Source organism: Bombina bombina, unplaced genomic scaffold (assembly GCF_027579735.1).
Source record: "Bombina bombina isolate aBomBom1 unplaced genomic scaffold, aBomBom1.pri scaffold_416, whole genome shotgun sequence".
Lineage (NCBI taxonomy): Eukaryota > Metazoa > Chordata > Amphibia > Anura > Bombinatoridae > Bombina > Bombina bombina.
Window position 1 is genome coordinate 427,574 of NW_026511782.1, and position 25,940 is coordinate 453,513.

General features: G+C 39.9%; 1 protein-coding gene across 1 annotated transcript in view; it reads right to left on the minus strand.

The window, feature by feature from the left end:
• The window catches only part of PACSIN2 (protein kinase C and casein kinase substrate in neurons 2), a 268,976-nt gene extending 243,269 nt beyond the window's left edge, over positions 1 to 25,707 (minus strand). Inside the window, exon 1 of the mRNA XM_053696714.1 lies at positions 25,594 to 25,707. The gene's annotated coding sequence lies outside the window, so the exon portion shown is untranslated. The remainder of the gene's footprint in view (positions 1 to 25,593) is intronic.
• Positions 25,708 to 25,940: the final 233 nt, after the last annotated feature.

A 25,940-nucleotide genomic window follows, 5' to 3' on the forward strand; every position in this document is an offset into this window, starting at 1 on the left:
GCTAAGTAAACACATTGGATGAGCCAATGACAAGTAGCTAGCTCACAGCAGGGCATTGCTTCTGAGCCTACCTATGTAAGCTTTTCAACAATGGATAGCAAGAGAAAAAAGCATGAGATAATAGAAGTATATTGAAAAGTTGTGTGTTCTATCTGAATCATGAACGTTTAATGTCTATTACACTGTCCCTGTAATCCATTGCTCCCTTGCAAATCTATGTACATATAAGGTCACTGAATAGAAGATTTGGGGTAGAATAGATCTGAGGAGGGAGGGGCAAGCAGTAAAATGATGTATAATGTTATTATTCTAGTTAAATAAAACCAAGGTAATGATTATTTTTCTCCTTCCAATAAAAGTAAACTGGAGATATTTCACCTTCCAATAATGTCATGCATTCCAGTGATCTATCTAGGTCTATCTAACGGTAAATATCTAAATCAGTATTTTCTGATACAAGTGGAAACATAATCTGAAACGTTGTTATTCTAAAAATGAAACCTTTATGTAGAAACCCATGATTTAAATAAAGTCTTACTGCTAGCGATTTAAATCAAATCCAACCTGCTATGCAGAAAAAAACAAATAACTACATCTAGTAGTCTGAGATGTGTACGTTAATTAATAATTCAGAACAAAACAGTTACAGAATATGGTATTTAAAAAGGGACCGTCTAGACCAATACTTACTGTTACATTACCAGACAAGTATCCTGCAACGGGTTTTACATCTATAAACTTGTAAGAAGTACATGGAACTCTTAAATAAGCATCGTTTTTGTTAGCCGCCTAAAATGACCGCCAAGCTCCACCCACAGCTTTCTTCTTGTATTACATTTTAGCAGTTTAATATGTTGTTTCGGTCGACACAAAGCCGGATTTCCTGCACAGCTATTGGCTACAATGTGGAAACGTCACCTCTCAGCCAAATAGCGTTCTGCAGTGGGCTGCCTTAGCAGCTCAGTGTGGTGAACGCTGCAAACAAATAAAGAAGCTTCAGCATGAAGTATTTTATAAGCCCCCTTTATTTGTTCCACTGCTAAATCTTAGCGTGTCACAAACTGTAGGATTTCCCATCACTTTAACAAACCAAGAATATTAATGTTTCATGTACTTCTTACAAACTTATAGAGGTGGGAGCAGTTGCTGGGTGTTTCTCTGGTAATAACAATTATGTATTGGGTCTAGACTGTCCCTTTAACAGGAGTATAACGATTCTGAAATATCTGTGCTTTCTAAGGTTTAATAAGCAACTGAAACAATAGCATTACAGGGACACTAAACCCACATTTTTTTCTTTCATGGTTCAGATAGAGCAGCAATTTTAAGCAGCTTTCTAATTTATTCCCATTATCAATTTTTCTTTGTTCTCTTGCTTTCTTTATTCGAAAAAGAAGGCATTTAAGCTAAGGAGCCAGATCGTTTTTGGTTCAGACATGGACAGCACTTGTTTATTGGTGCTGTCCAATCAGCAAGGACAACCCAGGCTGTGAACCAAAAATGGGCCGGCATCTAAACTTACATTTCTGCTTTTCAAATGAAGATAGCAAGAGAATGAAGAAAATGTGATAATGGGAGTAAATTAGAGAGTTGCTTAAAATTGCTACTCTGTCTGAATCATGAAAGAAAACATTTGGGTTCAGTGTCCCTTTGAATGACTTAGTTTTGTTATAACAAAATGTCAGCACACTATTATTATTATTATCATCAGCTATTATTTGTAGAGCGCCAACAGATTCCGCAGCGCTATATACAATGCGGGTAATATTCATAGGGAACAAGTGGGTAGAGGGTCCTGCCGTGAGTTGGATCTGCAAACAGCTGGGCTCATAGGCTACATGCTAAGGGGGCTCAAGGGGAGAACAAAGGAGGAGAGGAACTGTGGTTTTGACACAATTATGCTATTTTCAAATTGACTTGGTTCTTGTGGCATTCTTTGTTGAGGAACTTACTGAGGTATGCTCAAGAGTGCACGTCTTGTGCACTATATGGCTGCAGTGTTTGCAACAGTATCTATAACAATGTTACTCAAGTCACATGCACGCCCCCGAGTCTACCTAAATATGCTCACACTGGAAGGAACTAAGTTTCAACAGAGAATATCAAGAGAAAAGATAAGTGATCATATAAGTCGACTTTTTTTTGACATTCATATTCCCTATTATTCCCTAAAAAGGGAACCCCCAAAACCAACAAAAGGAGTTTAAAGAGCTGCGTTTTTACAACTACAAAGTGCAAAGGAACAGAAGGTAGTTTCTGATCTTCCAGTAATGATCATCATTATCCTTATTATCAGATGATTACACCACCACCCAAAAACCCAGCAGCTGCAATTTACCTAAAAACAAACAAGTATTTCCAGGTATTTGTGCTCTTGAAAAAGGAGCACCATAAATATTCTTTATACAACCCATGTACAGCTGTAAAACACAGCAGCGCTGCCCCATAGTCTAACACAGAGCAACCAATAAACGGCACAAAGATTTTATATAAAAAAGCTACAGCGTCAGGAAAGCCTCTAAGTTTTGCATTTTAGGCAGATCCGAGATTGTAAATATAATAAGAAAGCTTCATGTGAAAAGTAACTTTCTAAAGTACAAATAAAAGGCACAAAAAAATGAACATTTTCTAACGTTTTAGAGCATTTTATTACACAATTATTTACATATAAGCAAATGTACTATGGGAGCTAGCTGAGCACATCTAGTGAGCCAATGACAAGAAGCATGTGTGTAGCCACCAGCTAGCTCCAACCAGGGCATAGCTGTTACTAAGCCTACCTAGGTATGCTATATAACAAAGGATGATGTATACAGGGCTATAGAAAATAACATGCAGTTGATTAGTTTGCATTCCCAACTAGTAAAGTTTCCCTTTAAAATAAACGTATTAAAGATGATATACCGGTATTTGGTTTTCATAGCAAATCAAAAACATTTTATAAAGTATATGAAAGAACAGCTTTTAAACAAACTGAAAAACACTTTTGCATGAAAAAAGTTAAGTACAATTCTGTTTAAAATGAAACGGAAACTAAGACACTAATGCTCTTTGCCTGGTAAGCGCTATTATTGGTGGAGAGGACCACACCTCTATGTCTGGAAAGAAAACTACTAAAATATGTTGCAATTCCCTCTTTAGATGAAATAAATAACTAAACGTGCCCCTTTAATAAGTATATATCACATGAACATTTTCAGGGACATACCCTTTAAAAGCCTTGTCATACAAATGAGGTACTAGAGTGAACAAACAATGGCTGCATGGAATATAGCAGTGCTTGAGTTGTTAGTGTGGCTTCTGCATTTATCATGGGATTTACATTATAGAAAAAGACAGCAAAGTAATAATGAAACTATACTGCAAATACTTTTTATAATTATAATTTTTATGTTTTATTCACTTTAAAACATCTCTCCCATTTGTACCAACGCGCAATATATGTAACAGCACATGATTACATGCCACTAGCACATGATTATATGTAACAGCACATGATTACATGTCACTAGCACATGATTATATGTAACTAGCACATGATTACATGTAACTAGCACATGATTACATGTAACCTGCACATGATTACATGTAACCTGCACATGATTACATGTAACCTGCACATGATTACATGTAACCTGCACATGATTACATGTAACCTGCACATGATTACATGTAACCTGCACATGATTACATGTAACCTGCACATGATTACATGTAACCTGCACATGATTACATGTAACCTGCACATGATTACATGTAACCTGCACATGATTACATGTAACCTGCACATGATTACATGTAACCTGCACATGATTACATGTAACCTGCACATGATTACATGTAACCTGCACATGATTACATGTAACCTGCACATGATTACATGTAACCTGCACATGATTACATGTAACCTGCACATGATTACATGTAACCTGCACATGATTACATGTAACCTGCACATGATTACATGTAACCTGCACATGATTACATGTAACCTGCACATGATTACATGTAACCTGCACATGATTACATGTAACCTGCACATGATTACATGTCACTAGCACATGATTATATGTAACAGCACATGATTATATGTCACTAGCACATGATTATATGTAACTAGCACATGATTATATGTAACTAGCACATGATTATATGTAACTAGCACATGATTATATGTAACCTGCACATGATTATATGTAACCTGCACATGATTATATGTAACCTGCACATGATTATATGTCACTAGCACATGATTATATGTAACAGCACATGATTATATGTAACTAGCACATGATTATATGTAACCTGCACATGATTATATGTAACTAGCACATGATTATATGTAACTAGCACATGATTATATGTAACTAGCACATGATTATATGTAACCTGCACATGATTATATATAGAAACTAAACCTCACCAGACCTTCACCTGTTACCTTTCAGGTCATTTACTGTATAGTAATTGGCCCTCAGCAGGAGAGACATCACATAAGCACAGATAGAAAAACCATCATGGTGGTGCACGTTACTAAACTTTATATTTATTTCTTAAGTACTTTTATGACAAATAGAAAAACAAAAAAACACAACCACATGTTACAGGTGAATGTTTGCTCTGATGTGTATCATTGTGTCTAGCATTTATTTAGTGTTTATTAAGTGCTACTGTTAAGCCAGCTGTAAAACGGCAAGATAGGGCCGTAATCCCCTGTACTGTGGGCACTGTGCCCACTCACGCCAGGCTAACAGCTATGACACCTACTGCATGCACAGGCTGTATTAGGTGCCCATGTTTTGCAGCACAAAGGGCTCGATTTATCAAGCAAGGTCGGACAGGGGCGTACATATTCGCCCCTGTCCACCCCAGCTCTCCTCTGGCAGGCAGCAATCCGCAGCTGGAATTTAACATTGCACATGAGCGTTATTTTGCCGTCTCGTGCAATCCCACCCCCTGCCCACACACATCCAATCACACGCGGGCAGGAGAAGAGGGTAGAAAGAACTTTAAAATGTACTTCTATGATCTAATTTGCTTTGTTTTCTTGAGATCCATTGTTGAAAAGCATACCTAGGTAGGCTCAGGAGCAGCAAAGTACTACTGAGAGCTGGTTGCAGATATATGCTTCTTGTCATTGGCTTATCTGATGTGCTCTGCTAGCTCCCAGTAGTAGGTTGCTGCTCATTCAGCAAAAGATAACAAGTGAATATTAGCGCTGCGGAATCTGTTGGCACTCCACAAATAACCGATAATAAATAATAATAAATATTCTGAGGCACTGGGGTACAAGAGAATGATGAGTGCTGCGCCCAATGGCCGCACATGCACAGTAGCCAGGCAGGTAAATGTTAGTGGTGGAAGAGCTTCTAGCACAACAGTGGATGCAGTAATATATGTTAGAGGGTATTCTGCGACAAGCCCAAGTGCTTTCTGCACCTATTGACCCCCCCGTCTACAAATATAGCAGCCTTCAGTGACTAACAACTCCAGCTCACAGGCTGCAGCCCAAGAGGCCAGATGTTTAGACTATCACTACAAGAAAAAAATCTAAACAATTGAAGCCCTTTAGAACTAAGGGCTCCAATAAATCACAAGTTGCTTATGTGTACAATAATCACCAGTTAGTTCCCAGTAGTGCATTGGTGCTCCTGAGCCTACCTACCTAAACAAAGATACTAAGAGAATAAAGTAAAAAACATTGAACATCCTTCTGAAGTATGCAAGTATCATTTTGAGTATCATGTGCCTTTGAACAGGGCCAGGAAGCTGGCAGAAGAATATGAGTAGCAGAGGCCAGAAGACAAAACCAAGGGTTTCAACAAGACTTGCGTACGCAAGATGAGATGAGCTTTAACGAAGACACGTGGATTACAGCAGCAGATCAACAAGAAAGTTAAAGGGGCACCTAAGAAATTAATTAATCAGAGACCAGGACTGTTTCTCAGAGAGTGACCCCAGGAAAAACAGGATTTAGCCAATGAGAAGACTATATTCTGCCATCCAATAGCATGAGGCCAAGAGAGCAAGGATCATATTATTGTTTAATGCATTGGGCCAGGGTAGAGGGTTCAATGCTGGCTTCTCCCTTACCGCTCTGTGCAGTCAGGAAGTGCATCAATGGTATTTTACACATCTGTTCTACAAATGTACATTATTTGTTACCACAATGATCTCAGCTTCTGAAACAATGCAGAAGCATAGGAAACCAGCCTGGGTTAGTATGGTTGTACTGAAAACTGGCACATCCTTATGTTTATAACGTCACCCTTTAGCCAAAGAGACCCTTTTTTACAAACTGTACATGGTTCTTCAATGCTAACTCTAGACTATAAATACTTTGTGCGATGGAACCAATCTAATCAAGGACTTGTTCTGAAGAATCAGTAGCAATTTTACAAATTCACTAACAATCAAAATCCCCAAGGCAGAACATGCTGTGATCTGAGATGTCATAGCAGAAAATGCAGCGTGTGCAGAAACAACGGGGTACATACAGGAACTGTAAGCACTTTGCTTTGCAGCACTGCTCCACATCAGGCTGTTCTCTTCAAACAACACTGTGCTCTGGCTGCACTGTGTAAGTTTCCCTAACTGTGCAGCCAGAGCAAATCACTGTTTCAAGAGAACAGTCAAATATAGAGAAGCGCTGCAAAGCGGCAGCACATAGATTAAGGAATGTCTCTGTGAATTATTAAAGAATGCCCCCTAGCCTTTCCCAGTCTGCAAAGTTGTGATCCATGAATGTAAAACATTCCTGTGAGTAGTGCACCTTTTTATCTTACATTTGTGTGATGTTAGACCAAGAGCAAAATAAACAAAATGTACTCAATTTTTCTCTGCAGCTAATTTGTAATGCAACTTGCAACTGCTGTATTATATTATAAAACTTTAAAACGTATTTATTCTCCAGGTAATTAACACATTGCACACGAGCTGGTGATTTAAAGTAATTGTATAATTTCCAATTTTCATGTAATTTTAAAAAGATCTGCAGAAAAATTTTCACCAAAATAAAATCCCATCACAGAAAGTGAAAAGTTCTGCCTCTGGGATTAAAATACATTTTCCTATAAGAGAAACAGAAATCTTATTATATAATCTGGCTTCTGAGCCCAGCAGGAGCTTAAAGGGATAGTTTACTCAAAAAATGTCTCCCCTTTTATTTGTTCCCAATGATCCACTTTACCTGCTGGTATTTCCATTACCCTTATATTGGCATTTCAAATAGTTTATTTAGCCTGTGGTATCCCCACCCATCCTGAAAGTTTTAACACAGCCAGTAGAAGAAATTACACTCCCAGTGGGTAATAGAAGAGATAATGTAATAAAATGTTAGTTTTCCATTATTCCCTCCAAGTATTAGTCTTTGGTTTACAGACAGATATAAGATAAAGAAGCAGGTATATGTATACAATGTGATAAAATAATGAGATCTGATTATACCTACAGATATAAGATAAAGACACATGCATATGTACACAGTGTGATAAAATAATGAGATCTGATTATACCTATAGATGTAAGATAAAGACACATGTATATGTACACAATGTGATAATGTAATGAGATCTGATTGCACCTACAGATATAAGATAAAGACATGTATATGTACACAATGTGATAAAGTAATGAGATCTGATTATACCTACAGATATATGGTAAAGACACGTGTATATGTACACAGTGTGATACAGTAATGAGATCTGATTATACCTACAGATATAAGATAAAGACACATGTATATGTACACAGTGTGATACAGTAATGAGATCTGATTATACCTACAGATATAAGATAAAGACACATGTATATGTACACAATGTGATAAAGTAATGAGATCTGATTATACCTACAGATATAAGATAAAGACACATGTATATGTACACAGTGTGATACAGTAATGAGATCTGATTATACCTACAGGGCCGCCATCAGGGGGTGACAGGGGTGACTCCTGTCAGGGGCCCAATGGGCTAGGGGGGCCCCATGAGTCAAGAACTAAAAAAAAAAAAAATTTTTTTTTTTTTTTTTTTTTAATTTTGGCAGCCACCAGTGGGTACTACAGGGTACTACAGCAGAGTGCTAATTGAGCATGGGGAATGTTATAACAAGGAGTAAAGTATTAGCATTTGAGAGGATTTCTGAGTGTGCACTAAACCACTATGCACAGTGTGAGACAGACTTGGCACTTTGTTTGTACAGTGTGTGCCAGATCACTTTCATTTGCAGAGGAGGTAGGAATTACTTAGCAAATGTTTTTTATTTCTTTGTGCAATTTAGGATTGTAACTTCAGTGTGGTAGTAGTTGTATGGTGGGGCCATGGGTTCATAATTTTTTTTTTTTAGCAGCAGTGTATTTATGATTATTTGACAATGCTGTAGAAATTCTATATTTAAAACCATGCAGAAAATTTTCCTCCTCAATACACAAATGGTAGGTGCCCTTTTGGCAGATATTCATTTTTATATATATATTACATTCCAGTTTACTGCCCCTTTATGCAAGGACTTTCAAGATGCAAGGAGGCATTTTATCTAAGATTTTTACATCTGCATAACATGTTATACTCTCAGACTAAGATTGCTCATTGTTTGAAATGAGACAGGTTAACTTAAAATTGTTCAGTTTACACTACAGCTGACTTAATTTACCAACAAGCCTAAATCCTGCATTTAACCAGATCTAATGATATGAGTACCACAGCTTATGGTTCCACCAAGACCATATAGAGTACAGCATTTTCAATATCCATAAGTACAGCTGACAGATGGGAACATTTGTACTCTATATTTGAAGTGGTGCTCTTGGTTGGGGAAAATGGGGAAAAAAATCAAACAACCATATGTCAACCTTTTAAAAGTACTTTTCTTCATCTAGCCATCTACCCAGATCATTAATGTACAATTTTGAATTCACAGAATTATTTTTGTTTGCACATTTACAAATATGATTCTTTAAAAAGTGATCTCTTAATTTCTGCAATTTTTTTTATCATGGATGTCACACACTATTAATTTAGGGGACTCAATGTGCATAAATGTTTCCTCCTGTGAGTGTTTCTGTGGGTGTCTGTGTTTATGTCTTTGTGCTTTGGTTTGTGTCTCTATGAGTGTGTATGTATTTTTTTCTGTGGGTCTCTCTGTGAGGGTGGGTGTGTATGTCTTTGTGCATTTTCTGTGGATGTCTGTGAGGGTGTGTGCATATGTCTTTGAGCTTTTTCTATGGGTGTCTCTGTGAGGGTGTGTGTGTGTTTGTCTTTGTGTATTTTCTCTGGATGCCTCTGTGAGGGTGGGTGTGTATGTCTGTTTTCTGTGGATGTCTCTGTGAGGGTGTGTGTATGTATGTATGTCTGTTTTCTGTGGATGTCTCTGTGAGGGTGTGTGTTTTCTGTGGGTGTCTCTGTGAGGGTGTGTGTATGTCTTTGTGTGTTTTCTGTGGATATCTCAGTGAGGGTGTTGTATGTATGTCTGTGTTTTATGTGGTTGTCTCTCTGTGTGTGTATGTCTTTGTGTGTTTTCTGATGCTGTCTCTGTCAGTGTTTCCTTGGGTGTATGTGCAAGTTTGAGTTTGTGTGTGTGTGTGTGTGTCCACTGTCAGTTCCTTTTTAGGACATTTTGACCTTACTACTAATTATTCACATCTTTTTACAGACTTTGAGACTAATGAGACCTTTCCGGAAGTCACCAATCTACCATTTAACCTTTAAATTATTGTTTAGGCAGTTCAGGGCCCTTCCTTTCAGCCACTGCATGCTGTTGTCATCATTTAGTTGGCATCTTCCTTTACAAAAAGATAATCAGAACTCCATATTTTGTTTTCTAAATCTCTTTTTTTTTTACAAAACTGTAGTTTACCTCATTACTTGTCAGGTCAATGTAAACAAGTGCTGAGTGTCTGTTTGGGTGTCTGTGTCTGAGTGTGTTTCTTTGCGTGTCTGCTAGAGTGTCTATATGTGTGAGTGTGTGCATGTGTTTCAGTGTATGAGTGTGTCTGTGTGTGTGTATGTTACTACCTTTACAACATTTCCCAGTTTAAATAGACACTTAAGAATAAAGTGCATATACGTTTTAGTCACTTGGTCCAAAATTGCACATGTCAAAGGGGGGGGGGGGGGGGGGGCCCTGATCAATGGTTAAGTCAGGGGCCCCAAAATTTCTAGTGGCGGCCCTGCCTACAGATATAAGATAAAGACACATGTATATGTACACAGTGTGATACAGTAATGAGATCTGATTATACCTACAGATATAAGATAAAGACACATGTATATGTACACAGTGTGATACAGTAATGAGATCTGATTATACCTACAGATATAAGATAAAGACACATGTATATGTACACAATATGATACAGTAATGAGATCTGATTATACCTACAGATATAAGATAGATACATGTATATGTACACAATGTGATACAGTAATGAGATCTGATTATACCTACAGATATAAGATACAGACACATGTATATGTACACAATGTGATAATGTAATGAGATCTGATTATACCTACAGATATAAGATACAGACACATGTATATGTACACAGTGTGATACAGTAATGAGGTCTGATTATACCTACAGATATAGGATAAAGACACATGTATATGTACACAGTGTGATACAGTAATGAGGTCTGATTATACCTACAGATATAGGATAAAGACACATGCATATGTACACAGTGTGATAAAGTAATGAGATCTGATTATACCTACAAGCTCAACCCATTTTATTAGGTTGTGGCTTCAAAACACAAAACCAGCTAATTCATATACACAAATAAACCTTAAAAAGCAAATCTCATACATTTTATACTCTGCAGCCGGTAAAAAAGTAATTGGAAACATTAAGGGAAAAACAATGCTAGCTACTATGTTAGTCTAATACAGAGCTTTCCAAACTTTTTATGTTGGTGAGTGACATTTTTTAAACCTACATAATTTCGTGACACAGTAACTCAGTTGTACTAGCAAACAGGAGGTTAAAACTAACTTGCTTTAAGAGATAGGGACACCTACATCAATTATATAATAACGAAATGCACTACTGGGAGCTAGCTGCAAAACCCCCCAAAAAAACACTGACTTCTGACTTCAGCGTTTAAGCTGCTGCCCTCAGAGCTCTGCAAGTTGAACTGACTACTGCCCGTGCTGCAAACACACTGCTATCCTACTCACTGACTACACGTGCAGTCAGGAGCCAATGTCCCGCCAAAGCCGCCAACTGGAATAGTTTCAGTTCCCACTGAGCTGCACCAATAGGTTAAGATTATCTGTGACCCACTAGGTATTAATCACGAGTCAACCATGTGATATGCGTAGCAAGCAGACTGAAAGTCGGAAACCCCCAAAAAATTTAAATTTAAAAAAAAAAAAAAAAAAAAAATTGTGCTGAAGCAGGGACACACCTACACACTGCTGCCGACACACTAATGTGTCACGACACACAGTTTGTACTGAAGCAGGGACACACTGCTGCCGACACACTAATGTGTCACGACACACAGTTTGTGCTGAAGCAGGGACACACCTACACACTGCTGCCGACACACTAATGTGTCACGACACACAGTTTGGAAAGCACTGGTCTAATGAAACATAACACGGCTAAATATGCAAAAAGCCAATGCAACGAAAACCTCTGGGGAGATCATCATAGCTGGTAATATAGGAAATAATGTTCAGAAAAAATATTCAATTGGGGGAAAAAAAACAAAAAAAACTTTCATCTGGCCATGCACCGTATACATACAGCATATCAGGGGTTAACAAATCTGTTTAAAATTTAGAACCCAGACAGTGGTATTTGTATATAGGCCAGGGTGGAAAAATATCACTATAGTTTACTAGTCAGAGGTTAAAAGCTACTAGAACAGAGGAAAGTAGTTACTAGTTCACTCAAACATCGGAAAAAGAAACAATTTTACTTGTCCACTAAACTGTACCACTTGTCTGGAAAAAGTAGAAATTGCAAGTCCTGTATGTAGATATATGGAGAATAACCTAAGAAGTTTGGAGCCAGGGGTACAATTGTAGGAGCAAGTGGCTTCCTGACTCCTGGGTTTGTCCAGCACTGCAGTGTATACTGATGGATAACAGAAAAAGAGAACATGAATACAGATATTGTTCTCAGATTCATCCAGGTAAATCACAGTATATTGCTCACTGCATAAACCAGCAAATAAGGCCCTGTACTGAATTAACAATGAGACATAGAAGCCAAAACAAAATAACTTTCATGAGCCAGAAATAAATTTTAGGCACAAACACTCTGTACCTTTACTGTAAAATACCTATGAAGGCTCCATCTGCAGAAAGTAAATAAGAATAATGTTTTCATTTCATGAATTACATTCATATTTATGGATCGCACTTTGAGTTGAACATCCCTTTAACAAAACCATCCTTATATTTGTCAAGCCTTTGGCAATTACTTAGTGAAAGTTAGCAGTGTAAGCAGCACACACAAGCTCATTCATACGCAGCAGTAGGGCCCAACTTCATGAGAGACAAAAGTTTCCCCGGGGAGGGAGGGCAATATCTCCTGCCGCAATAGAACCCTGCAATGCACCGCAGCCCTGGTGCTGGGAATGAGATTATTATAGCTGTAAACTGAGCCGGGATTATCTAGCAGCATCATCACAAGGGCACAGTACGGACAGCAACATGCAGGAAACTCAAGGGCATTTGTGTCTTTATATTTCAGCACATTTGGGCTCTGAACTCAGTGGCAGAGAGTAAATTATATTAGTGCGTCAATAGCAACCTACAGATGTAACCAGATGGGGAAAACCAAGTGTTTAATCGGAACAGCACAGTCAATATTTATATGTAGTTAAAAAAAAAAGATCCCAACATACACTCATTACTTTGCTCCCTTTTCATGTAAACACCTTGTATTTGTGTAAAAACTGCTATTGTCACACATACCCTAGAGGCCAAAAAGGCTAATTCTGCAACCTGCAAATTGCCTAAACCAGCTTCAAGTGTAAATGTTCAGATAGAGAACACAACTGTAAACAACTTTCCAGTTTGTTTAATAAAATGTGCACAGTCTGTTTATACGCACACTTTCTGAGACACCAGCTCCTACTGAGCATGTGCAAGAATTCACAGTAAATATGAATATGCATTTTGTGATTGGCTGTCACATGATACAGGGGGAAGGAAAACTAAACTGACATTTCTCTGAAAACCAAAATCTACTCATTTAAATTGCGTCACTCCATTGTCCTTTTATTATGCATTTGTAAATTAAGCACTTCTACCGTATTTAACAATCCTTGCAGGGGTCAACAAATTTAAAATGTAGTCGCCAGTATATTCATTTAGTCGCCAAACGTACTTTTAGGAACCAGACAGTGTTATTTGTATAAAGATATATGGATAATAACCCAAATCCTGGGTTTTCAAGTCCTGCTTTAAAGGGACATAATACTGTACGCTAAAACACTTAAAAGTGATGTTGCATAACTGAAAATATCCCCTGAGCATCTCTATGTAAAAAAGAGATATTTTCCCTCAATAATAGTAAGTGCTCAGTGAACAGTTATCCTTCAGCTACTATCCAGCTGCAGGTTGAAAAAACAAAAAAGCCAATCAGCAACAACACTGCTGAGGTCATGCTTTGCTTTACTGTGATCTCGTGAGATTTCACTGAAAACTCACAAGATTGCATAGAAAACTTCTTTAAACTGAGTAGGGAAATAACATTGTAGCCACATCCCATTGTAAAGTGACTTTAAGTATCCAATCAAGACGCTAGTGCTGGAACTGGCAAGGGAGCTTGTATCTGGCATGTGCAGACACAGTCATGTTATTTCCCTACTAAGTTTAAAGGGACAGTCTAGTCAAAAATAAACTTTCATAAATCAGATAGGGCATGAAATTTTAAACAACTTTCCAATATATTTGTATCATCAATTTTGCATTGCTCTCTTGGTATTCTTAGTTTAAAGCTAAACCTAGGTAGGCTCATATGATTTTCCTTAGCCCTTGAAGGCCGAGTCTTATCTGAATGCATTTTGACATTTTTGTTTGTCCACACCTAGAGGGTGTTAGTTCATATGTGCCATATAGATAATATTGTGCTCACACCCGTGCAGTTACCTAGGAGTCAGCACTGATTGGCTAAAATGCAAGTCTGTCACAAGAACTGAATTAAGGGGGCAAAGGCTTAGATACAAGGTAATCACAGAGGTAAGAAGTGTATTATTATAACTGTGTTGGCTGTGCAAAACTGGGGAATGGGTAATAAAGGGATTATCTATCTTTTTAAACAATAACAATTCTGGTGTAGACTGTAACTTTGAGGAAGTTTACTATGAAATCTCTAGTGAATTTCAGTGAAATATCATGAGATCACAATGAAGCAAGGCATAACCTCAGCAGTGCTGATAGGCTATTTTGTTTTTCAACCTGCAGCTGGACCAGTAGCTGAAGGGTATTCACTGAGCACTTACTATTGTGAGATGAAATATCTTCCTTTTTTACATAGAGCTGTTCAGGTGATATTTTCTAGTCAGCTTTTTACTGATATGCTGCATCACTTTCAAGTGCTTCAACATTCGGGCATCATGTCCCTTTAAGGGAAATAAACACATACTCACCAGTAGTAGAAAATAGGACAGAGGGCAGTTTTTAAAACATGTACAGTATTTAGTATGTAGGTCTCCTGCAATCCAGTACCTATTTGTAGGGATGTGCATTTATTTGTAAAAAGGCAGCAGCATTCTGCTAATTTCAGCACCAAATGTATTAAAGTAAAAGTGTAACAGACAAATATCTGGATTTTTCCAGATGTTGCCGTTTCTTCTCTAATAAATTTGGTGACAAAATTAACCTAACGCTGTGGACATTATATGAGTAATAATAAAAGAACGTAAATTATAATAGCGCTAAGCCCTATGCATGTTTTCTTTACGGGCTCTGGTACTGATGTTTATATGTCACGGTCACAGTTGTAGAATTACAACCTTTCATGGGAGGACCCATCTTTGGAAAAATGCCTATCTGCAAAGAATCAGCAGTAACTATGGAGCGTGATTCTTGTCTTCAGGACGGAAGTTGATTGTTCTGCTTTTTGTCTCAGATAGTAAGGTACAAACGCTAGACTCCAGTAAGTTCCTGGCCTGATGATGTATATGTGGATTATAATTGCCGATAATGTTTAATTAAAGTGAAGTTCAATTTTAACTCACTGCTCAGCACCCATGTAAACATTAACCTCCAAATATAAAAGTCGCTAACTTTTTTTTAAAAAAAAAAGTATATGAATTTAGCGTAATTTATATATATATTATAGCAATGTTTCTTACTGTTACTCCTCCCCCAGTCTACTTCCTTATTTTCCTCTAATGACGTAGCGATCGTAAGAAGAAGCTGACTTCGTCACTTCAATGCTCGTGCACAAGACCGGCTTCAATATGCGCATGCGTATTGTATCTTCATTCGCGCATGCGTACAAATTTTCAGTCCGTTCCGGAGCATATCATGCACGAGCATGACGACTAGGAGGACAATAGCTTTTACACGCATGCGTGAGACTGAATGATGACGCGGGTAAAAAGGGGCAGGACGCCCCGGGGGAAGTGAAGGAATTGGATGGAAAATTTAGAAAACATGTCAATCAAAAGACGAACAATGTCGGGCGGACAATTGCGGCAATAGGGACGGTAAATGTAAATTAAACGACAGGCATAATTTTAACAGTTTTGATGAATGAACATTATACTTTTTTCAATTGATAATTATAATACTGTAATCGAGAGCCGCAGACTTGAACTTCACTTTAAGAAGGTTGTCACAGGAAGAGTAATTCCGACTGCTGGCTGCCAGTAAGTTTTGACGTTAATATGGACTGTGGAACACCTAGGTGCAATTGTCACTTCTAGTTAAAGGGACAGAAATGTCACAGTTGAAGTGTGCATGGTTGCATTTCAATTTTAACTCATACCTGCCATTAGGACTTTCCATGCCATCCTAACTGCACTGGGCTTTAGCGCCATTAGAACGACATGGAACGTCCTAGCCGTTTGGCTGTCTGGAAGCCAAATGCGCTTCCTGAATGGGATTGCAGTCTGGAGGGCATGCCTAGCGTCATAGGCACTCCCTTCTGACCTGATCCCATCATTGAAATTGCACGATTGCGTGATTTCAATTTGTTTACATCGGAACTTTGTTCTGATGTAGACAAATTCGGCCACACAGGGAAGGGTTAAATAGAAGCATTTGTGCAATACACCTCCATTAGCAAAAAAAGAAAATGGAATTGACAACAGAATTCTTTAAGATTGTTCCGTCTGACTGTGATAAGCTTTCTTAGAATTTTAAATTCAATTTCAAGCCTTTTTAGGAATCAAACAGCTCCAAGTGCTCCAACATAATTATTAACATACAGAGTCAAAATGCCACTCACAATCTTAGACCTGCTGCGCTTAAACCTTGGAAAGGTGGACCGCTGGGGAGTATGCAAAAACAAACAAAACACTGACTTCTGACTTTAGCTCGGCATTTAAGCTGCCGCCGTCAGAGCTCTGCGAGTCCGACTGACTACTGCCCACGCTGCAAACACACTGCTGTCCCACTCACTGACCACACGTGATGTCACCAGCCGATTGAGGAGACTAAGCAAGCAGTCAGAAGCCAATGTGCCGCCAATGGGAATAGTTTCAGTTCCGGCTGAACTGCACCAATAGGTTAAGATGATCTGTGACCCACTAGGTATCAATCACGTGTCCACCACATGATATGCGTAGAAGGCAGGGGGAAAGTCGGAAACCAAAATAAAATTTAAAAAAAAAAAGTTTGTGCTAAAGCTGGGACACACTACTGTGCCACGGCACAGTTATGAAAGCGACACCCATACACTGCCGCCGACACACTAATGTGCCACGGCACAGTTATGAAAGCGACACCCATACACTGCCACCGACACACTAATGTGCCACGGCACAGTTATAAAAGCAACACCCATACCCTGCCGCCGACACACTAATGTGCCACGGCACAGTTATGAAAGCGACACCCATACACTGCCGCCGACACACTAATGTGCCACGGCACAGTTATGAAAGCGACACCCATACACTGCCGCCGACACACTAATGTGCCACGGCACAGTTATAAAAGCAACACCCATACCCTGCCGCCGACACACTAATGTGCCACGGCACAGTTATGAAAGCACTGGACTAGAGGATCAGGATTCTAATACCATGATTGCTAGAGAGCTGGCATTGGTGTGTATTGCATCAGTTGTGACTTCATTTGTGTCCTGCCAGCAGCTGCAGACTTTCTGAGGTTTGCCCAACATGTTTCTATAATGATTCAGATACAACAGTGATTCTAAACAACTTTCTAATGACTTCTATTATCAAACTGTATTTGTTCTCTTGGTATGCGCTCAGGAGCGTACACGTGTGTGCAGCACTGTCAGTCAGCAGTTTTACAACAATGTTATACATTACCAAGAGCACTATTACCAGGCATGTGCACACTACCTACCTAGGTATCTCTTCTACAAAGAATACCATGAGAATGAAGCAAAATTGATAATAGAAGTAAATTGGGGGGGGCTGATAAACTGTAGGACCAACGGTTTCTGTATATTTAACATTTGGTTTACTCTACGTGTATTTTACCTATTCAGTCCTGGGGGAAAGGGGGTTAAACAGATACAGTGCAATAATAAAATGTGACATATATTGTCGCTTCTTGGTGTTTCTTTAAAGGGAAGATGTGAAGACGAGGAGAGAAGTGCAAATACTGACCAGACACTTCCTTAACAGCACAGCAGAACCTGAAAGATGCTTAAAAGGGACAGTCTACGCCAGAATGTGTATTGTTTAAAAAGATAGATAACCCCATTCCCCAGTTCTGCATAACCAACACTGTTATATTAATACACCTTTTACCTCTGTGATTACCTTGTATCTAAGCCTCTGCAGACTGCCCCTTATCTCAGTTATATTAATATACCTTTTACCTCTGTGATTACCTTGCATCTAAGCCTCTGCAGACTGCCCCTTATTTCAGTTATATTAATATACCTTTTACCTCTGTGATTACCTTGCATCTAAGCCTCTGCAGACCGCACCTTATTTCAGTTACTTTTACAGACTTCCATTTTAGCCAATCAGTGCCCTCTCATAAGAAACTCCACGGGAGGGAGTATAACATTATCTATATGGCACACATGAACAAACTCCCTCTAACTGTCAAAATGCACTGAGATAAGAGGCGGCCTTCAGGGGCTTAGAAGTTAGCATATGAGCCTACCTAGGTTTAGCTTTCAACAAAGAATACCAAGAGAACAAAGCAAAATTTGATGATAAAAGTAAATTGGAAAGTTGCTTAAAATTGCATACCCTATCCGAGTCATGAATGTTTAATTTTGACTAGACTGTCCCTTTAAGGTTACAAATTCCCAGTGCACTAAAGAATTGCGCACAAGCTGCATGACAAACTGAATATTTCTGGTATGTGATCACCGTTATACTCAGATGAGTGTAAACCAATACAATTAATGTAATCGGCCACAAGCAAAAGGAAAGTGAGGGTGTATACAGAGAACTCATCTGGCTAATATTAAAGATTTACAACTTAAACAAGAAACTTTAATGCTATAGATAGACAACCTTAAAGGAACTTAAGCACCTTGGTATCAATTAGAGCATTTTTATGTTGTTTTCCAATGAATTAATATTACAGACAAATGTGAAAACATTCTGAATACATTAGTATATTATTTTTCTACAATTGCTTTTATTCATGTTATTGGAGTTCACAGCTATCCAATGTCATTTTGTCAGCACAACTTGCAATGTTTTGCAGTTCCTTATCTTATGACCTCATCTGAGACCACTCAGGGACAGATATGTAGCAGGGTTATGCTTAAGTCTGCATCGTGGACTTCCATATCTCAAAACTGGAAAACCCACCATTTTTAAAACTGCAGGAAAAAGTTGGAAAACAAATGAATAAAAGTATACTGTAATGTTTTTATGTTTTGTTTTTAACCACACACAAACATTTTAGATAATCTCTATATGTTTTATGTTCGGTTAAAACTCAATGTTTTTTCATGTATCCCTAGTCCCTATGAAAGCTCTGATTGCCCTGCAGGGGCTGAGTCTCTCTTTAGTCCCATGAAAGCGCTGTTTCTGGCAATCACAGGGTTCAGTCACTACTGCTAATGGTTTAGGGGGGAAACGAGTGGGAAATGTGGGTAGTCACAGTTGCAGGCAACAGAAGATGTAATCACTGCCATGTGTTACTGGCAAGCTGTGCTAGAGAGAGAGACTATATCATGTATATCCTTCTTTAGACACCATGAAACCTAAAGCATTTCCGTTTTCTATATTTTCGGGCTGACACCTAGATGTATTGGTAAATTTGGTGTCAGCTGTGTTAGAGATTATGTGGCACTGCAATCCGTCGCATTGTTAGTCTATAAAAAAGATTCAGAAATGACCTAAATTTGTTCGAGTGAAAACACAATAGCAAACTAAATTAAGAAAGAAATGAGAATTGTGCGCCTGAGTGAACAGCCCAGTGAGGCCGATTTGTTCAGTAACCTAAGTAATTGCACAATATGACGGCTGTACAGGGTAAGCACATAGGTAGCTGCAGATCCTCACTGTCACACAGGGGCGCTTACACATTTATATCACATCTAGGAGACAAGTAGAAGGCAAAAGTATATTTTTAGGAGACAAATAATGGTATTTAGATTTAAATATTTTTATATTAACCCAAATAATTCTGAGCTGTTGCTAGAAAGATCTTGAAATTGGTCAAGTTCTGCTGTAACAAGCATTTCTGAAAGGGGAAAGATCTCAGTCCGTAATCTGTAGCTGAGGGGACAATGAAGATCTGCATATTCTCACTCTGAGATAGCGCAGCTACTCAGCACCTACACTGCATGAGCACCGCAAGTCCTGCTCATGTCTGTGTATTAATAGTTCCTCGTGGTGATATTTTACAGAATACTAGAGGTCACTAGCTTGCTGCGGACGTATTTTACCAATATCTGCGTGGGTGAATTCCTTTTGCAATCTATACCCCAAACCCCAAAGGTAATACCTTAATCTTGGTTTCTGCACAGAAGAAGAATCAAGCATTAAACAAAAGTATATTGGCACTTGCAGTAAAGTTTACCCAACCAAAAGGACATACAAGACGGTAATTTATATTACATTACATATTCCCTCTGTTTTGTGGAAACGTGCAGGAAAAGGGGCATTGTGTTTAAATAGTGATTTTTGAAAGACATGATAGAAAAAAAAAACTGTGTTTAACAATTAAAAGGAAAAAGGATTTAAAGACTGCACAAAATATGAAATCATTCCTTATATTTTATTCTTTGGGAGTACGTTTGTCATAAATGTAAGGAACTCCTATTTCACGCCTGTGACATGAATGAGTTTTATTTAGCAGGAAATCTCACTGGCCTCACCTCACACACCACTGACAGACAGGTACTAGTTAACCCCTAGGTGCCAGCTAGAGCAACTAACAGGTTAACATCTGCACAGCAAAACACATCAATAAAGTTGTACTGACTAGGAGACTAAATGCATTTATAAAAAAACAGAACTGTTGCACCTTTTGTTTCCGTTTAATGCAAGATCACTAACAAAGGCTACATACACTCCTTGTAGCTGCAAGGAAAGAATTTAGACAGATTTTACAAAAAATACAAATAAATAAGGGATGTACCTAGATTTATTATCCTCAAATTTATATAAAAACTCCCTTCAGGGTACAGCAGTAATTTAACCCCTTGATTGCCCCAGTACGATTTTGGCAACCATGAGGTTAAACCATTGCTTTAGTTGTGATAAATAGACTATGCATTACCAGAAGCCAATAGGTTAGATGTGTGGCCCCCGAGGCACCATGAGGTGAAATCGCTGGCAGTTCATTAGACTTCTGCATAATACTCCAGATCACAACAAGCACGACCAGAGCTCCAGCACAGCAGCTATGTAACCTGCCTGTAACCAGCTTGTGCTGTGAGCATCTACGTTATCTGCCCCAGGGGCATTCATTCCACCACATACTCAACATTATCTTTAAATCCAAAAAAAAAAAAAACTGGAGGGGATTTTAAATGTGATAAAAACTCAGGGCCCTCTTTAATCCTGATAAGATCCTGTACGGAGGCTCTGGTTAAATGCCGAGTGGAATTTGTGTAAAAATAATGCTGAAAGCACCCATCTATCCCATAGCTTTAGCTACATTTATTCTGCTGAGGATCAGATATAGATGAGGATCACATGTAGCCTTAATTTGCCTCAAGGTTAATTCAAATTTCAAAAGAAATAAACTGAAGACCCACATTGTGTGGAGATGATTACATTTACAAGGCTGGTAAGTGCAGGTTAGTGGGAGAAGTGAGGAGACCACTAGACAAGTGAAAATGAGTCTCAACATTTGTCTCATATAGCAGAGGGTTGGAAGCCAGTAGTGGGAATGCTCTCTATTATACAGATATAAATATATAGACGTCTCAATATTCAGCCAAAATGAGTTCATTACATGTGATTTTCAATATGAAGAAGTCAGATGTTCATGAAACCACTTTTAATAAAATAGATTTTGAAAACCATGTAAGTGCAGATCTAACTGATCTTTATAATCATTTATAGCACCTGAGTAGCTAACTTATTACAGAAGAATTGACCATTAGATGATGGTAACTAATAGGTTTGCGTTTGTTGAATATATATACACACATATACACCACCCAATATCCAGGATAGTTGATGTGTGTGTATATACATACACACACACATTTCCACTATACTGGATATTGAGTGGACTAGTAATAGCAGTGATTTAACTGGTTGATTGTCAAACACATATGGAACAGTGAGTTAACCCCTTGAATGAACAAAGAGGCAAGCAGATAACTCACTCCCACATAAACCACTGACCGTGCTCTATACAAATAATGCAATGATTACTTATTGAGGGATGCGTGTGGTGGCCTCACAGCCGGCTGAGGCAAGTGTTTGCAGCAATTAAATGCACCAAAAACACAGCGGGTGACAGGCTAATCGGGCAATACCAGGGCTTTTCAGGCACCAAATTGATCCCTGCTGTAGGTAATTAATGGTCCTATCTGTACCCAGCATATTGCTATTCTGTAATACACTGTAGTGGAACAACATGAGATATTGCACATGTACTTAGATCAGCTCGATTTCCAGGACCGATCTCAGAACACAAAGAAATGCACTGTGTACACATAGGGCATTCAACTTTAAAGGGATAGTTTAGTCAAAGTTAAACTTTAATGATTCAGATAGAGCAGTCATTTTAAGAAACTTTCTAATTTACTCCTATTATCAATTTTTCTTCATTCTCTTGCTATCTTTATTTGAAAAAGCAAGAATGTAAGCACAGGCCCATTTTTGGTTCAGCGCCTGGGTAGCACTTTCTGATTGGTGTCTAAATGTAGCCACCTATCAGCAAGCGCTACCCAGGTTCTAAACCAAAAATGGTCTGGCTCCTAAACTTACATTCAAATAAAGATATCAAGAGAACGAAGAGAAATTGATGAGTAAATTAGAAAATTGCTGCTCTATCTGAATCAATATTTAAACTTTTACAGTTCATTTTAAGAAGGATATTAGAAACAACCTTGTTATCAACCCCGTGTGTGAGACTGAGGGCTGCGACACCTCAGAATGTACAAATATTCTGTCAGCTCCATGTTGTTAAAAATATGACAGGAACTTTAAGTATGTCAAACTGTATAGAAAAAAGACTAAGACAAATAGCTTCAGAAAGTCAAGTAAACGTGTTTCTACAAAGATGAAAGAGAAAGCTTTGTGAGAACACTCAGATCTCACTAGTGAAGTCTGTATCGCATACCAGGGCTGTTGCGTCACTATACTGCAGGAGCACAGTAAGGGTGTGCGCTATCCCAGAGCTCTGCTCCGTCCTACGTCAAGTTACTAATCAACATGAAGCATCATTTACAAAGTTGCTGGGAGTGGAGATACTCACTGCAGCGTTGTAGCCAAGTTTCAGTTGGGTGGCTCAGCCTATTTTATCACTGCTAACCCAATAAGGTATTTTGCACAGCAATTTCAATGAATGAGATAATTATTATATTACTCTAATTAATACAGAGCAAAACAAATGAGACAGAGATAAATTACAAATGAAGAATGTATTTGGACACATGTAGAAGTGAAAATCTTGAAGGAAATTCAAATAACCACGAGAAGTAAGAATCTCACAACTGCTTTCACACAAGGATAAAAATATATTACATATTTATTTGTTCATGAAACTGCACATGTTCCTGCACAGACCATTGCACAGAGTAATGTATAAACCCTATCATTATACAAATATAAAGACAGGAAGAGAAGGGGTTACATACTATGTATAAAACAATCTACCATTAAACTTAATGACACAACAGGATTTATCCTGATGTTAGCAACAATGAGTTTATTAAAAAATATTCCCATAAATTCTACAAATACTAGTTGACTAATAATAAAAACAAAAAGGGAGGGTGCCGCTTCAAGTGTCCGACAGTAAACCAGGGTACGACAGAGACAAGCCAGTGACAAAAACCTATGTCTGACTCCTAGAAACATCTGCATCATAAAATGTATCCAGTTCTGCAGAACAGGGTCAAGTATTTGGGAAGACTCAGTCTGTACTAGAGGGACAAATTCCATTACACCTGCATTCCAAAAGGCATTTGAGGGCTAATGAGGTCAATAAAAAAGGAGCATAGCTATGTGAGATTGATAAAGGGGGGGGGGTCAATACTGGAGGTATTTACATGTGTGAGAAGCAGCAGGCTTTTTTTTTTTTTTTTTTTTTTTTTTTTTAAGGTCAGCACAGAACTTGCTGGCTTGTGTGTGGGGTACTGGGGTCCTTGCCTTGGGAACACGGGTATGAAAGAGTCAGTAGGGTCTTTGCTCCGGGGGGTTGGGGTGTATGACAGGGTCAGTAGGGTCCTTGCTCCAGGGACTGGGGTGTGTGACAGGGTCAGTAGGGTCCTTGTTCCAGGGACTGGGGTGTGAGACAGGGTCAGTAGGGTCCTTGCTCTGGGGACTAGGGTGTGTGACAGGGTAAGTAGGGTCCTTACTCTGAGGACTGGGGTGTGTGACAGGGTCAGTATGGTCCTCAGTAGGGTTCTTGCTCTGGGGAGTGCAATGTGTGACAGGATCAGTAAGGTCCTTGCTCTAGGGACTGGAGTGTGTGACAGGATCAGTAAGGTCCTTGCTCTGGGGACTGGGGTGTGTGACAGGATCAGTAAGGTCCTTGCTCTGGGGACTGGGGTGTGTGACAGGGTCAGTAGGGTCCTTGCTCTGGGGACTGGGTTGTGTGACAGGGTCAGTAGGGTCCTTGCTCCAGGGACTGGGGTGTGTGACAGGGTCAGTAGGGTCCTTGCTCTGGGGACTGGGTTGTGTGACAGGGTCAGTAGGGTCCTTGCTCCAGGGACTGGGGTGTGTGACAGGGTCAGTAGGGTCCTTGCTCCAGGGACTGGGGTGTGTGACAGGATCAGTAAGGTCCTTGCTCCGGGGACTGGGGTGTGTGACAGGGTCAGTAGGGTCCTTGCTCCAGGGACTGGGGTGTGTGACAGGATCAGTAAGGTCCTTGCTCCGGGGACTGGGGTGTGTGACAGGGTCAGTAGGGTCCTTGCTCTGGGGACTGGGGTGTGTGACAGGGTCAGTAGGGTCCTTGCTCTGGGGACTGGGGTGTGTGACAGGGTCAGTAGGGTCCTTGCTCTGGGGACTGGGGTGTGTGACAGGGTCAGTAGGGTCCTTGCTCTGGGGACTGGGGTGTGTGACAGTGTCAGCAGGGTCCTTGCTCTGGGGACTGGGGTGTGTGACAGGGTCAGTAGGGTCCTTGCTCTGGGGACTGGGGTGTGTGACAGGGTCAGTAGGGTCCTTGTTCTGGGGACTGTGGTGTGTGACAGTGTCAGCAGGGTCCTTGCTCTGGGGACTGGGGTGTGTGACAGGGTCAGTAGGGTCCTTGCTCTGGGGACTGTGGTGTGTGACAGTGTCAGCAGGGTCCTTGCTCTGGGGACTGGGGTGTGTGACAGGGTCAGTAGGGTCCTTGCTCCGGGGACTGGGGTGTGTGACAGGGTCAGTAGGGTCCATGCTCTGGGGACTGGGGTGTGTGACAGGGTCAGTAGGGTCCTTGCTCTGGGGACTGTGGTGTGTGACAGTGTCAGCAGGGTCCTTGCTCTGGGGACTGGGGTGTGTGACAGGGTCAGTAGGGTCCTTGCTCTGGGGACTGGGGTGTGTGACAGTGTCAGCAGGGTCCTTGCTCTGGGGACTGGGGTGTGTTTGTAGCACTTGGTTAGACGAGTGTGAGGAGCAGCTGAGGACATGTAATGTGAGGGACAGCTAAGGTACAAGCACAGCAAGTCAGATCAAACACCGGGTGAAGCATCAGGAGGCAGCTTTCCCGGACGTAATCGCATAAACCTCCGTAAGACACCAGCTGGAGCACCGAATGGTACAAAGTCATCACCCAGTAAATAAACCACAAGAACTTCCCCGTCACGAACAAACACCACACGTGATCACCAGCGCGCACTTACCTGCTACTGTCTCCCGCTCTCCCCGGTTCTCCTCCCGGTGTCTCTCACTCTCCTCTATCCGTCCTGACAGGCGCGAGCCGCTGCGGACCCCAGACACACCCAGCACCACGACACCGACTCGCTGATTGGGTAGAACCGCCTTACGTCACGTGTAGGTGGAGTCAATTGCTCTTCCTCACAATCACCAAAGTAGTCTAGCTGCAGACTGGAGCTCCACGCTAGACAGGAAACAGGTGACCTCCACTGACTCTAGACAGGAAACAGGTGACCTCCACTGACTCTAGACAGAAAACATGTGACCTCCACTGACTCTAGACAAAAAACGTGTGACCTCCGAGTCCACTCAA